The 17117-nt window shown below is 43.0% G+C and overlaps 1 pseudogene; it reads left to right on the top strand.

The window, feature by feature from the left end:
• The first annotated feature begins 8536 nt into the window (after window positions 1-8536).
• LOC123441975 lies at window positions 8537-16571 on the top strand (annotated as a pseudogene).
• The last annotated feature ends 546 nt before the right edge of the window (window positions 16572-17117 follow it).

Consider the following 17117-nt stretch of genomic DNA (forward strand, 5'->3'; position numbering starts at 1 on the left):
AGTGGCAATGATAACAAGTTTACTGTAACTGGGTTTCTTATAATCATTAGGTTCACAGTCACTTGAATCAGAGGAGGAGGCATTATTTGATACCTTTGAACCTTTTGCCATGAAGCAATAGGTTGGAGCGAAGTCATCAGCATAGTCATCAGTATGGATGGTGCAACCATTTTCTTCAAGATTGAAGATTGACTTGCTGATGAAAGTGGTTGCTAGTGCAAGACTAGCCTGTCCGGATTCTGAGTCTTCATCAGAACCCTCTTCTTCATCACATTCCTCTGATTCTGCCTCGGAGTCCATTTCCTTGCCAATAAGTGCCCGAGCCTTTCTGAAACTAGTCTTCTTGTGTGATGAGGGCTTTGAAGATGAGGATTTTGAAGATTTCTTCTTCTTCTTCGAGTCATCAGAACTGTCATCCTTGTATTTCTTCTTCTTTGATTCCTTTCCCCAACGGGGACAATCAGCAATGTAATGACCTGATTTCTTGCACTTGTGACAAGTTCGTTTCTTGTAGTCCTCACATGAAGATTATGATTTCCTCATGTCTCTTCTTGAAGATTTACCGAACTCGCCACGTCGTGTAAATCTCTGGAATTTCCTCACGGGCATTGCAAGCTCCTGTCCAAATTCTTCAGGGTCACAAATGTTGTCATCTGTGTCTTCTTCTTCAGATGAGGAAATTGCTCTAGCCTTCAGTGCACGTGGTCTGGAATAGCTTTGTCCATATAGATCTCTCTTTTCTTCTAGCTGGAATTCATGAGTATTTAGCCTTTCAAGTATATCAGCTGGATCCAGCATCTTGTAGTCTGGTCTTTCTTGAATCATCAGAACTAAAGTGTCAAATGAAGAATCCAAAGATCTCAACAGTTTCTTCACAACTTCGTGATCAGTGATGTCTCGAGCTCCTAGTGCTTGCAGTTCATTTGATATGTTAGTGAGGCGATCAAAGGTGTCTTGGAAGCTTTCATTGTCATGTCTCTTGAAGCGATTGCGAAGAATATCAACACGAGAGTCACGCTGGGTTGATACTCCTTCATTTACCTTGCACAGTCTCTCCCAGATCAGTGTTGCAGAGCCCAAAGCACTTACTCTTCCAAACTGGTCTGGGCTCAGATGGCCACAGATGATGTTCTTCGCTTGAGAGTCGAGTTGCTTGAATTTCTTCACATCAGCAGTAGTGACACTGGCAGAGATAATGGGGACACCATTTTCCACAATATACCAGAGATCATTATCAATAGCTTGTAAATGAATTTGCATTTTGTTCTTCCAGAAGGGAAAGTTCTTTCCTTCGTAGGTAGGACATGCTGCAGTCACCTTAAACATGCATGCAGTCGACATAACTAAAATTCCAGGTGGTTAAACCAAAATCACACAGAACAAGGGAGTACCTTGCTCTGATACCAATTGAAAGTGCGTTATATCGACTAGAGGGGGGTGAATAGGACATTTTTAGAATTTCATCATTGAGGAAATTCCTTTTGAGGAAATTCCTCACTGATGACTAACTTACAGCGGAAACAGTAAAGGATCAGACGTGCAAACGTTCACAACAGCAGTATTTCAGAGTGAAGAATGTGAAAACAGATTGCACAGTAAGCAGGAACGCAGAATACGGATGATGATTAACTATCGTGAAGAATTTGGGGTTGAGGAAATTCAGAGAAAGTCTTCAGCAAATTCTTCAAACAGTCACAGTGAAAGTCATCAACACACAATACAAGGAAAGTAAAGAGTTGAGGAATTAGAACCCGTTTCTCAGTGAAGACAGTTGTTGATGACCCAGTTCCAATTATTGTGACAGTTGTACATCTGGTTTGGAGCGGCTTGGTATTGAAACGAAAGGACATCCAGTCTCGGGACACACAGTCCCTACCGTATTCTCCTTGAGCTAAGGACACACAGTCCTCGCCCAACACTCGTGGTAAGTCTTCAGGGCAGACTTCCACACCCTCACAAACTTGGTCACCCGGCGATCCACAATTGACTGCTGGATTGCTCTAGACCATGACGCCTAACCGTCTGGAGGATGCACAGTCCTTAAAGGTAAAAGGCTTCAGTCCCACACAGGAACAACTTCTTCAGTGATGCTCAATCACTAGGTTTGGTTTGTGGTTTCGGTGTATGGGGTATTTCCTCACTAATGAATTACTCTCGAAGGCTCTGAGGAATTTGGGTTGCTCTTGTGACAAGTGTTGGTTTCTAACGGAGCAGCCAACCAGCTAGTGGTTGTGGGGGTGGCTATTTATAGCCTGGGAGCATCCCGACATGATTTGACACTAATGCCCTTAAATAACATGACCGTTAGAGTGGATAAGACCAGTGACTTGGCGTGGTTATCGAAACGGTCGGAACCCTCAACTGTGAGAGTCCTCATGTCACTTATATTCCTCACTTGAGGCTTTTGGTAGGATTAGGCTTGGGTTGAGCATCGTGAGGAAATCCATTCCATAGTGTAACTTTGACCCCCTTTAACAGTACGGTGTTCCTATTACTCAAATGCGAAGAAAGTAAAACAGAAAGTGTAAATCTTCACGCTTCAAATTCTTTAGAATGAATTTCTTCAGGAACCACCGGACTTCTCAATATCAGTATCTTCATGAGGAATATCAATTTCATCGCAGATTCCTCGCGATTCATTTCTTCAGCTTCAGACCAATTTCTTCAACTGAAGACATACATTTTTAGGGGTCGATATTCTTCAAATATCTCAAACTCCTCTATGACTTATAGATCCTGTGTACACTTATAAACACATTAGATACTTAACCTATAAGTCTTCAAACTACCGAAATCACTAAGGGGCACTAGATGCACTTACAAATACCTTACTAAAAACCGCTTACCATTTCCTTCTGCTCCTTGTTGGGTTCGACACTCTTATTAAAAGGACTATGATTGATCCCCTATATTTGTGGGCCATCAAGCATGACATAGGAAATGGACCTGAAAGTTGAGCATATTATCAACTTCAAGGTCCGAGTCAAAGGGAGAAGACTAATCAATCGGGATACAGTCTCCGGAGCATGGCTACTACACAAGGACTACTTTGCTCCGAACCCAACTTCTCGGATGATCCATGGTTTCAACATCGTTTTCGCATGCAGAAACCATTGTTTTGCGCATTGTGGAGGGAATGGACGCACATGATGACTACTTCAAGCTCACAAGGAATTGTTGCGGCCAACTTTCTTCTTTGCTAAGTAGAAATGCATGGCTTCTCTGAGGATACTTGCACTTGGTACTACCGCAGATGACGTTGGTGAGATGGACGGTATGGGGGAGAGCACATGCCTGAAGACATCTATCAAGTTTGACCGCGTTGTGGTGCAGGTGTTTGGAGAAGAGTATCCGAAAGAACCAAATGTGCAAGACACGGAAAAGATGTTGACTATTAGAGAGGCCAGTTAGTTCCTAGGAATGCTCACATCAATAGATTGTATGCATTGACAATGGAACAACTGCCCCAAAGGGTTGCAAGGAATATATAAAGGTCACGTGAAAGAGGACACCATCATACTGAAAGAAGTGGCATCACATGACTTATGGATATGGCATGCCTTTTTTGGAATGTCGGGTTCTCACAATGACATCAGCGTGCTTCAACAATCTCCGGTATTCAGGAGGCTCTGTAATGGAGAATCGTCACTGTGCAACTACACTGTCAACGACCGGGACTACAACATGACATATTATCTTGTCGATGCCATCTATCCTCAATGGGCGACGTTTGTGAAGACCATATCCGAACCAGACGACAACAAGGAAAGCCAGTTTGCAACAATGCAAGAAGGAGTTAGGAAGGATCTGGAGAGGACATTTGGAGTGCTTCAAGCTCGTTGGGGAATTGTTCGTGTAGCTGCAATGATGTGGGAATCAAAAACTTTGTGGCAGCTGATGACATGTTCTGTTATTTTAACAACATGATTGGTGAGGATGAGGGGGAAGGTGTTGCCCACAGGGGTGGAGCCCGATGGGCCAACCCTGTGGCACGGGCTACAGGGTCCGAATAACTTTTTAGTTCTCAATATCAGGTAGTTGGCCCGGGGCAACAGGATGGCCCATCAAAAATGCTACAGGGCCCAGCCGCACCAGCAGCCCACGGGTGCATGCTAGCAGCCCACACACGCTTGCAGCAATTGCCCCACGCGTCTCCTTTACCTAACTACTACTCCCGCGACTAGCGATTCCATCTCCTAAAAAAATCCTACAAAAATCTCCTAAAAAAAAGGCGACGCGAACCCCTTCTCTGAAAAAATACAATCTCGTTTGCTCATTTCCTTTCTGCCCCGAGCAGGCGAGCGCAAGCTGCGCCGCGATGATCGATCGATTCGATTCATTCATAACGATTATAAGCAGCCGGCAACATGGATCCGTTCCCGATTGATCCAAACATAAGCGCAGCAGAGGCAGCCTGCACGCCGCCGATCTAGCACCCACGCGACCACGCCAGGTTGCCTCCCTGGGCACCATGCGGCGCGTCGTAATTTTCTCTTCCTCTATGTTAGCAAACTAGCAATGCATTTTTTTTGGTCCTAGGTTATGGTCATCTGTTGATTACAAATTACCCTTTTTTTTGTTCGTCCTAAATATTTCTGTAAGTCGCCACAATTATATGTGTGAAATTCTGGCTAGTAAATTAAATCTGATTTAAATTGTATGTATGATTTTGATTCCATGGATTTGACGGATCTTGATATAGATCTATGGCTCTATAATTTTCTAACAAATTTAAGTACTTTGATTTTGGCACTCTACTTGAAAATTTAATTTTAGATTTTATATTATAGGTTATTGAACATTAGTGTCCGATGATGTGTTTTGAAATTTCAGAATGCAAGACATCATTTTCTAGTAATTTTGTCATTTGTTTTCGCATTATATTATGCATTACATTTTGTTTTAAAAAATTGACTTCTATCAATGTATTAAGCTATAAAACACATGTTCATTTAATGTTCCATTGCTTGAAAATTTTACGTCATGGTTAAATGGTGCATCAGGGTAAGACTTGCTCCAGCTCCGCCCCTGGTTGCCCAAACCAATAATTTTGAAGCGCCTCGAGAACAAGTTCAAATCCTGAAAGATCAAAATGCAAATTAGCTTATGAACTTTTTGCAGATGCATCATAATCTTCGAGATCAATAGGTGCACGCACAACTAATCAATGATTATGTGGTGTATATGTGGACCCACAATAAAAATCAAAGAGCTAATCTTTTGTGCACTTAAAATAAAATTTATGTAAGAACTATGTATTTTTGTTATCAACATTTATTATTTACGTGCGTGTGTGATGGATGTGCATGGATTTACATGTATTTAAGAGTCTGGGTTTAAGATATGCGAATAGCAGACACGAGATATGAGGGATCGTCTGAATGCACCCGTGGACATGCCCGGACGCGTCCACGGACATATATGGGGCTAATGCATTTATCAAGACTACATGCTCTAGTGATTGTAGATGCTCTTATTGGCTAATGCATTTAGGACCGGCTTTATCCATTTTTTTATAAAAACCCTATTTTCCATTGCTGGCTCCCTTACTATTGTCTATGAACACGCTTGAACGTGTCCGTAAACGCTTGATGTGTCCAATTTTATGGACCGTGTTGAAGTTGACCTGAGGGGTCCGACTGAAGATGCTCTATGCCACTGAACTTATCAGTCACATGATTAGTGATGCAACCATGTATACAATATAGTCAAGGAAAATCATCTTCTCAAAGAAAAGAAAAAGGAAAACCAGTACTCGCAAGAAAAATGTAAAACGAGTCCTACTAATACTAATAAATGGAAGTGTATACTTCCATTACGTGAAGCACACTCCGGTTGACGAGTGCCAAAGCGGGAAGGCAGTAAATACGCCTTCGACTAGACTAAGTCGCTCCCCGCTCACAACGTGGGCCGTCGATCAAAGAGCGAACAGCTTGGAAGCCATAGGTCCCTCCAAGGAACAATATTGCCAGCACATGCCATTACTCCAAGCACTTCGAAGCGGTTGACGGGTGCCAAAGCGTAAAGGCAGTGAATACGCCTTCGATTAGACCCCATTGGCTGCCCGCTCGGAACCTGGACCGTCGATCCAGGAACGAACAGCTCGGATGCCATTTGGTGCCGCCACTGACTATATAATGACGAGAGGACGGCTGGCTGGGGCAGATCGAACCCTACAAGGACCCGCAGACTTCGGAGCTCGGAGACGCCGCCGCCGACCACGCGCCGTACATTTCGCGCTGTCACCCGAGCGTCGCCGCCGCCGCCGCCATGGTAAGAGCAAGTCGCCTGTGCTTTCACCTCAACTCCGGCATGCGATCCAATGCAGGTCTAACCCCTGTCGCCCGCTTCGTGTCACTGCCACAGACCTTCAAGCGCCGGAACGGCGGCCGCAGCAAGCATGGCCGCGGCCACGTCAGGTTCCTCCGCTGCGACAACTGCGGCAAGTCCGTCCCCAAGGTAAGTTGTTGGATCATGCCGCTGAAGTCCAAAACTCTCTCGCCTCGTGCACGAGCCGCCGAGTGAGTCCGTTGATCATGGCGGGGTTTCTTTTGGTGTTTCAGGACAAGGCGATCAAGAGGTACAGCGTGAAGAACATCGTGGCAGCGGAAGGCATCAGGGATTTCAACGAGGCGTGCGTCCTTGAAGGTGCTGTTCTGGGGTTCCTCCTTTGATTTCTTCTTCTTCCCGGTTCTTAACTGTTGGATCATACTGCTGCCTTGCAAGGCTGCAACTTGGAAATTTTAGTATCGCACATCTTCTCTGATCTCTTGTGAGTCACAAACTCCTGGTCCGTTTGTGGCATGATTGACAGGTTTCTTGGTTGCAGGTTACCATCTGCCCAAGATCTACATCAAGGAGCGCTGGTGCATAGGCTGCGCCATCCATAGGAAGGAAATCGGTGTCCGCGCCCGTAAGGACCGCAAGAACCGCGCACCACCGGAACGCCTCGGCCGCAGGGTACGTGCTCCTTGTCTTTACTCGTACGAGTTTCCTTCCTTTCGATCTTCAATTGGTAGCGCTGCTTAATCATTATAGCATGTAGTCTTGCTGGACATTTGCTGATTGGGATGATTTCTTGGCCGGTTCGTTATTGGTAGTTAGTTGTATCTTCCTTGCAAACATTCGCATAGATGTGCTTTTAGCAGGGTCCAACCTTTTGGCAATCATCCATCTACTCCTTGATGAACTGTCAAGTGCTGATTACTTGTCAAGCATGTTGTTTTATTTTAGGGAGAAGTAACTGACATGCATGCATGTCCCGTTTGCAACACATATAGTTCTTGTGTGGATTGAATTGGTCCTTAAGGTTGTTAAATGTTTATGTGAAGATAGTGCTAGTGTTGTATTTACTTTTTATGAGTTTGCCTGTGTAATATCTCCCTTGTATAAGGGGTTTGTAACTGTGTGTGCACTGAATTGTTCATGCTAGTGGTACACTGGTGTTCCCTGACACGGGTCAACAGAAACAAACAGTCGTTAGGAGATTTTAGCCTTTTGAATTATTTGTGTCCAAACTTGGACTGTCTAGCTATTCCTTGTATTTGCATTAGAAGTTTAGAATTCTCGTTGTTGTATTGAAACATTGCCAGTTGCATATACAATCAAAGAATTCATGCTTGTAAGAAGAAATGGTGTTGTGCTGGAACATCTTATTTGTGCGCACCACCGGTTGTGAAATGTTTATATGAAGATAATGTTAGTGTTGTATTTACTTTTCATGTGTTTGCCGTGCAATATCTCCCTTGTATAAGGGGTTTGTATGCAGTGAATTGTTCATGCTAGTGGTGTACTGTTGTTTCCTTACATGGGTCTCTGAAAACAAGCATTCGTTGGGAGATTTAGCCTTTCGATTATTTTTCTATCAGTGTTGTACTTGAAGGCTGCAGTACAGATTGTTTTCTGTCAATGCTTGGACTGTCTAGCTAGCTATTCCTTGTATTTGCATTAGTACTCTACCTGTTGCATTGCAAGTTTCAAAGAGGCCGGCGTGCTTCGATGATCCCTTAGCTATCATACTAGAATTGCTGAACTATGTGCTTCGTATGTACAGTCAAAGAACTCATTCTCGTAAGAACACATGGTTGTGTGGATTATTACTTAGTGCAATCGATCCAAACCACATACTCTGCCTTTCTGTGGATTACTATTTTTATGATTTCTGTTGCATTGCGTAATGCTGTTGTGTCATGTGGCTGATACTGTGGTTTCATTTTGCAGGGGCCAAGACCTGAGCGCCAAGCTCCTCGTCCTGGTGGCGTCGGCGGGGGTCCTGGAGGCGTCGGCGGCGGTCCCGGTGGTGTCGGCGTTGGTGCTGGTGGTGGTTACGGCGGCGGCGGTGCTGGCGGCGGTTACGGCGGCGGTGGTGCTGCCGGTGGTTACGGCGGCGGTGGTGCTGCCGGTGGCTTCGGCGCCGGTGCTCCAGCTCCCAACATTGTTGGCGGCTGGCCCCAGAATTAGCTTCCTAAAGTGCTCTGCTTTTGATCAGTCTATCGTAATATCTAGCATGATGCCAGTATGTTCTGTCTATGCTTCCATGGCCGTATGGTTTCTTATTCGTCGCACTTTGACCGCCTAGAGAGAACCATGTGTTGCTCTTTTAGTATTTTCCTGGTAAACACTCATGACTCCAGGTACTGGATGAGTTCTACTACGTTGAAGGAGCTGTTAAGAGCACAAATGTTGATCTTTATGTAGGAGATCTACGTATTTTTGGGCATCGGGTTTGAACATGGCTATCTACTATCTATAAATATGTGTTTTCACTCGTCATGCACCATTTGCTTTTGTTGGTTGTGTCCATGAATGAGGGACGGTTAGTTTATTTCAGAACTGCTGTTTCAGTTACCATCAACTGCAACTTAGATTCTAGTTTGGTGCTATGTCAGTTTGTCTGCTCATCACCCGGTGCAATATGTCTTAACTCAAAGGAATTGTGGTGCGCCTGCTGTGGGTGGTAGCTTGTCTGCCGTATGCTCATTTTGACGCTGAGATTGCCGCATCCTTTTAGAGGATAAGCCAACTAATAATTTTCACACTTGAATACATGAAAATAAAATCTGTTATGGATCCCTTTGCATGTCCATGCAGCTTCTGTTAGAATCTGTATTAGTGGAGTACGGTGGCATTTAAAGCTTCACAAGTTTCTCTCCCACAAAAAAGACTACTATTAAATTCCATAGCCAAAGTTACATCATACTAGACCCGATTGGTGATATTTTTACATATTTGAATTACACGTGGCAAGACCTTTAAGACAAGAAGTATATTGGATGCATTCCGACTAATTTATTTTACCGACTTCAAATAACATCTTTCACTCAATTAAAAAAAAGATTTTTCCCATATCAAAAAAATATTTCACTCAATTCGAAATAAAAATAAAATCATTTTAAAAACCACTCCTCTGAAACAAATGATTTATCATTCGAATAAAAAAATATCACGCACTTACTAAAACTGATTTTACTCTTTTTAAAATTGGTTTTGCTAATTAAAAACCGATTTCACACATTTTAAATGACTCATAATATTAGAAACAATTTTTTACATTAGAAACTATTTATATATTTTAATTCATGGCGATAAGTCCCGTAAAACAAGACTGATCTTGGATGTATTTTGAATAGTTTGAATTTTCTGTATTTTCTTATGTTAATTCAATTAAATTTCACAAAAAACTAGCTTCACACAGTGAAACAATCAATTTAACATATTTCAATAAAATTATTTCACCCAACTGTATAAAACTATTTCACTCATTTTGAAATGATGATTTAAAAAAAATCACGCATTCCAATTTAAACTAATTTAACTAAAAAAAGACAACATTTCACTCATTTCTAAAAAATCAAATAATTCTGAAAATAGAATTGATTTATTTCTAAAGAAGGATGTCACAAGAAGCGTTCAATTTTACAGCATGCATTTCAAAAATCATGTTAAATTGAACACACATCGGAGTCACAAATAGGCTAAAAACTACTTCATATAATTGGAAAATGTCAATTTCATTTGTTTGAAGCCACTAATTTAACACTTTAACACAATTAATTTCACATATTTGAAATAAACTATTCCCCATATATTTTTTAAACAATTTTTTGGAATGAATGAAATATGCTTTTATGTGTAAAAAAAATACATGTTTCACAGTTTTATGATTTCGCTCGTAAATATGGTCCAATTGTGGTACTCTTTTGCAATTAACTCAAAAACACTCAATTCAAAAAATGGATATGACCTATTTAAAAAAGTGATTTCATTCATCTCAACATTCATTAAAAAAAACCGATTTCACTCCTTTAAAAACTTGATTTCGCTCATTTTGAAACACCGATTTTACTCATTCAAACAAGAATTTCACTCATTAAAAACCTAATTCCGCTCATTTCAAAAAGTGGATTTCACTCATTTCAAGTAACAACTTTCACTGAAGCATATGTTGATTAAAACAGTGAGATTGAAGAAATTGATTTTACTCACTAAAATAGTTGAGTGAAAGAAGTGGATTGAAACAATGAAATTTAAATGTGTTTGACAATTTCCAGGATTGATCTTATTCCAAAGGTCCTGGCATGAGGAGTTCAAATATATACATAACTCAAAAAGAACATTGCAGTTAAAAAGATACGAATGATTGAAATTGTCAAAATGGGCACATGTTTGTTCTCTCCATGCCTTCATCTACGTGATAGAGATAGGAGAGAGGGTAATGTATAGGTCATGTACAAGATAGGGCACATTGGGTGATTGGACTTAAACATATACGGAAAGGTAGATATACAACTAAAGTGGGTCCCTAGGCGCATGGATATGAATGCATGTGTGTAGTCGATTTTTCTAGAAAAAAATGTGTAATAGATTTCTCACATGTATGTACCCTTGCCACTAGAAACAGGTGTCCAGAAGTGATGCTCATAGGGGGCAGGATGCCACTAATGGGACATGAAAACCGTTAGTACCTTCGGTAAGGTACGGTAGTTAACGCGGCCAAAAATACTAAAGTGTAGGTCATGCGGGAAGTTACCCTGCTTTGGGCCTCCTTGGAGGAGTAACACCCTACGTCCCGCTTCTGGTTTGTATTTATGGTGGACTACCTCATGCGATTGTTATAATGCGGGGATGATATGTGGCTACCGAGAGTGTGTTTCTACGAGAGTATACGTGAATAGATGGCCTTAGCCCCACCTTATATAGATGATGAGTGCTACAGTTCTGCACAAGATAGATTCAATTTGGCCATGCCTCCATCTGTACATGCGTATAAAGGTGATCCTTCGATGCCTATCTGAGCCCCACGCCTCCTTTCTATGGTTGGACCTTGGCCAAATTTAATGGGCCTTGAGACATGCATGATGTTGATCTCCTCACCCAGAGGCCACTCTATCAATAGCCTAGAGCATATCTGGAGTTGGAATGTCTTGACCTCCCCATTATGTCTCTTCGGCATGTTCTTATGAGTTCGGCTTCAGGAAGGTCTTCAAGCCTTCTTGTCGTCCAGCTTCCTCGGGGGCTCTTCGTAGATTCAGTGCGTCCAATGAAACCTTAAGAATTCGGGCCACCTGCCAGGCTTTGTATTGCGCCGAGGCCTCGGGTTTGCGGTTTCTTGAGGCCTATTGTCTTTCGTTGCCCTAGAGTGCAAGAGCTCGAGGGCCTGATATGTCTCAAACATATTTATAATTTTTTATTTTTTGATGCTATTATAATACCACTTTTCAATACTTTTTATATCACTTTTATTACTTTTTCAAGACTAACCTATTAATTAAATGCCAGAGCCAATTGTCGTTTTATGCATGTTTTTGAATTTTCATAAAATGAATATCTAGAGAGATTAAAATACCATAATTTTTTCAAGTATTAAAGATTCCACAAAGTGTCTGGAGGGGGCAGGGGGCCACCCCTGGCCTCCATGCAGTCAGGTGGTATGGACATGGGACCACCCAGGTGGTCCCCTAGAACCGTGTAAGTGTAACGTTGATTACATCCCCCATAAATCCCATATTCCCGAAATCCTTTTTTTTTCTGCCGTCACAAGTTCATGTTCTGGGGAGATCCAACCTGAAGGCCTGTTTCAACACCCTATTTGAGGGGAAATCCATCACCGCGGCTATCTTCATCAACCTTGCCGCCACCATAAATATATGTGAGTAATTTCCTTAGGACCTTCGTGTCGGTGTCAAAACCAGAAGAACTAGGGTAAGGGGGCCGAGCTATGAGATCGGACAAATGGTAACAGGAGAGGAAGAACACAAGGCTTTTACCGAGGTTCCAACCCTCTTGATGGAGGTTAAACCCTACGTCTTTCTCTTGTTGTATTACTATTGTAAAGATTACAAAGTTGATCTACCTCGAGATTATGGATTTGTGGGCTAAACCCTAGGGGTTATAATATTGTGTATGTATATCCTTTATGGCCTAAACCCCATGGTTTATATAGCACGCGGGGTATCTAGGGTTACATAAATGTAGGTTATCATCTATAGCTTACATGCCAAACGAATCAGCCCTACAAGCCTTAATAGATGCCGGAGCATCCACACTTCGTCATTAGGCTTCCGAGGTCCTTCTCCATTATGGTCCCAAGCCCGGCCCATGGAATAACCCACCTCGGTTGGGCAATCTAGTTGGTTTGGCCAACTAGATTGATCTATCTTCAGTGGGAAAGGTGCGTTGTAGTGGGTTAAATATAACCATGCTCAATACCTGTGACATAAATGGACATGACACTCATTGTATTGCTACCACTAAAGATAAAACGTTGGGATACATTCATATTAATTGGATTTACTTTTTCTAAATCATGTCATTGTCCTCCAATCATTACTCTGTTTTCACTTAGTACTCTAGATGCATGCTGGATAACAGTTGACGAAAGGAGTAATAGTAGTAGATGCAGGCAAGAGTAGATTTATTTGTTTACGGACGTGATGTGTATACATAATGATCACTATAATGAATTAACATTGCATAACTGTCACTTTTCTATCAATTATCCAACAGTAATTTGTTTACCCACCGTATGCTTTCTACAAGACAGAAGCCTCTAGCGAAAAATATGACCCCTTGGTCTATTCACAAATATATTCACAAAAACTCCAATACATCGCTGCCTTTTATTATTTGCATGTACTTTTTATATTTAATATATGCAAGCTATCTGTCTATCACTACTTATCGCTTTCAAGTAACGAGTTCATGGGGATTGACAACCCTCTTACCTGGGTTGGGTGTAAATGTGTGCTTTTTTGTGTGTAGGCGTTGAAGACGGGAGATTGTATGGTTTTTATATTGGTTCGATAACCTTGGTTCTCACCAAGGGAAACACTTATCTATACTCTGTCGCACCATCCCTTCTTCTTCGAAGAAAAATCCAAAACAGATCACAAGTACCAGTACCCTATCATACACCGTGGTCCTTGTAGGAAGGACCCATCGTTTCTTACGGTTTCATCTCTAACTATGGAGTAGTTTAACACTATCTTCGGATAGTTTAACTTGTTTGTGCTTATCACGACGGCTGATTTTTGGCTTTATCCACTAAAGCGTTTAACCATCAAGATGGAAGCACAATCGTTGTACTTCTCCCTTTACATTCTTAGCTAAACAAAGTAAAAGGTAAGATGTAAGCACAGGAGCTGGGTAACCCAATCCTTAACCAAAGTTATAATTCAAAACATGTGCATATAACACACTATCCGAGGTGCCGAACCAACATCAGACTTAAACATGGGATCGTTTGTAAATCTGAGCCCCGGTCTAGAGCCGGACTCTACTTGTATGTGGGAGGGAACCACCTCACACAAATTATGAGTAGAAAACAACATGCCATTACTCCAAGCACTTCGAAGCGGTTGACGAGTGCCAAAGCGTAAAGGCAGTGAATACGCCTTCAATTATACGCATCTGAAGCTCGGTCGCGACGTGGACCGTCGATCCAGGAACGAACAGTTCGGATGCCATTTGGTCCCGCCACTGACTATATAAAGACGAGAGGACGGCTGGCTGGGGCAGATCGAACCCTACAAGGACCCGCAGACTTCGGAGCTCGGAGACGCCGCCGCCGACCACGCGCCGTACATTTCGCGCCGTCACCCGAGCGTCGCCGCCGCCGCCATGGTAAGAGCAAGTCGCCTGCGCTTTCACCTCAACTCCGGCATGCGATCCAATGCAGGTCTAAGTGTCTAACCCCTGCCGCTCGCTGCGTGTCACTGTCACAGACCTTCAAGCGCCGGAACGGCGGCCGCAGCAAGCATGGCCGCGGCCACGTCAGGTTCGTCCGCTGCGAGAACTGCGGCATGTCAGTCCCCAAGGTAAGTTGTTGGATCATGCCGCTGAAGTCTGAAACTCTCTCCTCGTGCACGAGCCGCCGCTTCAGTCCGTTGATCATGGCGGGGTTTCTTTCGGTGGTTCAGGACAAGGCGATATAGAGGTACAAGGTGCAGAACATATGGGCAGCGGAAAGCATCAGGGATTTCAAGGAGGCGTGCGTCCTTGAAGGTGCTGCTTGGGTTCCTCCTTTGATTTCTTCTTCCCGGTTCTTACCTGTTGTGTTGGATCCAAGGAAAAAAATAGCGCGCTAATAGCATATTTGAAAACTAAACGCTACGTTATGCATATTTCACTCGCTACGGCGCTATTAACGCTACATACGGCAATTTCGCGCTATAGCGCGTATCGGCGCTATTTTTTTGACGCAACGCTTTTTTTTTCAGACGAATTTTTCATCAGCCCACTATTCTTTTAGGCTTTTTGGCCAAGTAACCCTAACCAGTGACGACCAAACCTATAGCAACGGCCAAACCTACCGAGCGAACCATAAATCCCTAACCAAACCTACCGAGCGACGGCGGTAGCGATGGCCACCGATGCTTCGCCCGTCTACTCCAGCCATGGTTGACCGCCTCTTGTCGCCTCCTCCGCTCGCAGCCTCCTCTCCTCTTGCCGCCTTTTGCCACCTCCTCGGTTGTAGCTACTGAAATCTAGCATTTGTGTTGCTATATGCTGAAATCTGAACAATGTTTTGTGACACGCTATTTTACAAAATAGTGCGCTATTAGCACGCTATTTCGTTCATAGCGTTTTTTTGAAGGCTGCGCTATTTTTTTCCTTGGTTGGATCAGACTGTTGCCTTGCAAGGCTCCAACTTAGAAATTTTTGTATCGCACCTATTGTCTGATCCTCTTGTGAGTTAGAAATGCGTGAACTCTTGGTGGGTTTGTGGCATATAATCGACAAGTTTTTTGGTTGCAGGTTACCATCTGCCCAAGATTTACATCAAGGAGCGCTGGTGCATAGGCTGCGCCATCCATAGGAAGGTAATCGGCGTCCGCTCCCGTGAGGACCGCAAGAACCGCACACCACCGGAACGCTTCGGCCGCAGGGTACGTGCTCCTTGTCTTGATTGGAATGGTTATAGCATGTATTTACCTGATTAGAATTATTTCTCAGCCGGTTCGTTGTATCTTAGGGTCCAACCTTTTGGCAATTTACCCATCATCTACTTCTTGATGAACTGCCTAGTGTTGAATACTTGACAAGCATGTTGTTTTATTTTATTGAGAAGTAACTGACATGCCTCCATATCTTTGGACTGCATGGGTGTCCCGTTTTCAACACATAGTTCCTGTGTGGGTTGAGTTGGTCCTTAAGGTTGTGATATGTTTATGTGAAGATAGTGTTAGTGTTGTATTTACTTTTCATGTGTTTGCCGTGTAATGTCTCCCTTGTATAAGGGGTTTGTATGCGGTGAATTGTTCATACTAGTGGTGTACTGGTATTCCTTGACAGGAGTCGCTGAATACAAGCAGTCCTTAGGAGAGATTTAGCCGTTTGATTTTTTTTTTCTATCAGAGTTTTCTGTCATGGCTTGGACTGTCTGGCTATTCGTTGTATTTGCATTAGAACTCTCCTTGTTAAATTGAAACACACTGATGGTGTCCTTGGATGATCCCTTAGCTATCATACTAGTATATGCGTGTAATACTAGAACGGCCGAACTACATTGTCAGTTGCATATAGTACAATCAAAGAATTCGTGCTTGTAAGAAGAAATGGTTGTGCTGGAACATCTTGTGCGATTTCTACCATCTGGTGTGATGTTGTGGTGCCATGTGGCTGATACTGTAGTTTCATTTTGCAGGGGCCAAGACCTGAGCGCCAAGCTCCTCGTCCTGGTGGCGTCGGCGGGGGTCCTTGACCTGGAGGCGTCAGCGGGGGTCCTGGTGGTGTCGACAGTGGCCCCGGTGGTGCTGGCGGTGGTTTCGGCGCCGGTGGTGCTGGCGGTGGCTTCGGCACCTGTGCTCCAGCTCCCAACGTCGCTGGGGGCTGGCCCCAGAATTAGCTTCCTAGAGTGCTCTGCTTTGATCAGTCTATCGTAATATCTAGCATGATGCAAGTATGTTCTGTCTAGGCTTTCATGGCCTTATGGTTTCTTACTCTTTGCATTTTGACCGCCTAGAGTGAACCATGTGTTGCTCTTTTGTTATTTTCCTGGTAAACACTCATGATATAGTGCCCCAGATGTAAACCTTGCCATATTTGGAAACCTATTGCATGTGGGTCCACCTTGTCAGTGATTTGATGTATCCATTGTGACATGACTTCATGTGGTGTTCCTTGTATTTTCCTTCCTTCTCATGCATGCATGCATAACATATCATTGCATGCCCTTGTCTTGTGTTGTTGCCATATGATCTTAGCATTTCATGTGGTGGTGGTGATCTTGTGGTTAACTACCTTGTGATGCCTTGTGATGATGTGCATGTGATGTATAGTTTATGTGGGATGTGCATTTGATAGTATATGCTTAGGTTTCAAACCATCTCCACCCCTCCTCTCTATTTATCCTATGTCAAGATTCTCTTCTCCCTTCCCTCTTTTAAAAAAATGCCCATGGTTTAGCAGGTTTTGTGTTGGAAATGGAGTGGTGTGTTTGCCATTTTTAAAACATGTTTTAAGGGTGCATAAAACTACAAAACAGACCAAGTTAAATCTGTTTGTAAAATATTTACGTGCTCCTAAACTCTTGTTTCTATTTTTATTAATTAGGTTTTGATTTTACATGTCCAATGCAAGTGCCATTTTTATTTTAGCACTTGTAGTTTATCTTGGGC

This window comes from Hordeum vulgare, chromosome 3H (genome assembly GCF_904849725.1).
Source record: "Hordeum vulgare subsp. vulgare chromosome 3H, MorexV3_pseudomolecules_assembly, whole genome shotgun sequence".
NCBI classification, from domain to species: domain Eukaryota; kingdom Viridiplantae; phylum Streptophyta; class Magnoliopsida; order Poales; family Poaceae; genus Hordeum; species Hordeum vulgare.